Raw genomic sequence first — 2,256 nt, 5'->3', positions numbered from 1 at the left:
AGCAAGTCTAAAATTGCTCGTGAACATAGGCACATTCACACAAACTTAAAAAAAGATACATCAACCAAAATCTAACAATTTTACAGTGAATTATCTCACGAGGTCAATAAATGGTTCTCTGCTTTTCTTTATTTGAGTTTTCATGATAATTATTTGAGGTAAACAAGGCTATTGCCTGTTTCTGATTTAAAGTCACAATTCTAAAGCAATGAGACAAAAAGATGCCAGCTTTTTAACTACAGGTAATGTTCCAAAATACTTCTTATAAACCTATTTGCATAAAAATCCAAAGTAACAACATGCAAATGAATCTGTTTTCAAATAACTGCTATCTCCATTTTGTGGGCCTGGGTACAGGGTTTGGAGAAGGGGGGCAGTGGCTTTGTTCTACCAGTAGCTTTGTTCATACTACAAAAGATTAAATATTGATATTTCATAATTAGAGATACTTCTCTTTTTTATGGAAAACCTCATGTTTTTGAAAAACATTTGCAAGATGAATTAGAGTGGCATATATAGACAATATAATAGATTAGTATCATGTTTTATTTCACTTTATTTTTTTCCTTTTAGTAAGATACAAAGCAGATCAGAGAATATACCCTCTATTCATTTGTTTTTACCATCCTCTGAGCAGATTTTTTTTAAAAAAGAGAGAAATGGGGCAATGTATCTAGGAGGGTGACTAGTGTATCTTCTGAATTGTCATACTGTCTGGAACCTTAGTTTATATAGATATACAAATATGGTGCCTTAAAAATATATAAAATGTAATAATTGTTAGAATAACATTCATTGTGCCAGTTTGGGTCATTCTGCCCACTCTTCTCAGAAGGTTGTGCTGAGGGCTCCTAATATTTTTTTTTAAGTTTTTTTTTTTTTTAAAGGCTATTTATTCTTTTTTTTTTTTAAGACCATACTTCATTCAGATTTCTTTTCTTTTCTTTTTTTGAATTTTATTTATTTATTTATGGCTGTGTTGGGTCTTCGTTTCTGTGCGAGGGCTTTCTCTAGTTGCGGCAAGTGGGGGCCACTCCTCATCACGGTGTGCAGGCCTCTCATTATCGCGGCCTCTCTTGTTGCGGAGCACAGGTTCCAGATGCGCAGACTCAGTAATTGTGGCTCACGGGGCTAGCTGCTCCGCGGCATGTGGGATCTTCCCAGACCAGGGCTCTAACCCATGTCCCCTGCATTGGCAGGCAGATTCTCAACCACTGCACCACCAGGGAAGCCCTCCTAATATTTTTAACAATTAAAAATAAAACACTCTATTTTTAGTTTTTGAAGGAACCTCCATACTGTTCTCCATAGTGGCTGTATCAATTTACATTCAGACCAACAGTGCAAGAGGGTTCCCTTTTCTCCATACCCTCTCCAGCATTTATTGTTTGTAGATTTTTTGAGATGGTCATTATGACTGGTGTGAGGTGATACCTCATTGTAGTTTTGATTTGCATTTCTCTAATGATTAGTAATGTTGAGCATTCTTTCATCTGTTTGTTGGCAATCGGTATATCTTCTTTGGAGAAATGTCTATTTAGGTCTTCTGCCCATTTTTGGATTGGGTTGTTTGTGTTTTTGATATTGAGCTGCATGAGCTGCTGGTAAATTTTGGAGATTAATCCTTTGTTAGTTGCTTCATTTGAAAATATTTTCTCCCATTCAGAGGGTTGTCTTTTCATCTATCATACGACACAGCAATCCCACTACTGGTCATATACCCTGAGAAAACCATAATTCAAAAAGAGTCATGTACCACAATGTTCATTGCAGCTCTATTTACAGTAGCCAGGACATGGAAGCAACCTAAGTGTCCATCGACAGATGAATGGATAAAGAAGATGTGGCACATATATACAATGGAATATTACTCAGCCATATAAAGAAATGAAATTTAGTTATTTGTAGTGAGGTGGATGGACCTAGAGTCTGTCATACAGAGTGAAGTAAGTCAGAAAGGAAAAAATATATATATCGTATGCTAACACATATATATGGAATCTAAAAAAAAAAAAGGTTCTGAAGAACCTAGGGGCAGGACAGGAATAAAGATGCAGACATAGAGAACTGACTTGAGGATATGGGGAGGGGGAAGGGTAAGCTGGGATGAAGTGAGAATGGCATGGACATATATAAACTACCAAATGTAAAATAGACAGCTAGTGGGAAGCAGTCGCATAGCACAGGGAGATCAGCTCGGTGCTTTGTGACCACCTAGAGGGGTGGGATAGGGAGGGAGGGAGGGAGACACAAGAC

Source organism: Mesoplodon densirostris, chromosome 2, assembly GCF_025265405.1.
Source record: "Mesoplodon densirostris isolate mMesDen1 chromosome 2, mMesDen1 primary haplotype, whole genome shotgun sequence".
Classification (NCBI taxonomy): domain Eukaryota; kingdom Metazoa; phylum Chordata; class Mammalia; order Artiodactyla; family Ziphiidae; genus Mesoplodon; species Mesoplodon densirostris.
This window is presented reverse-complemented; position numbering follows the sequence as displayed.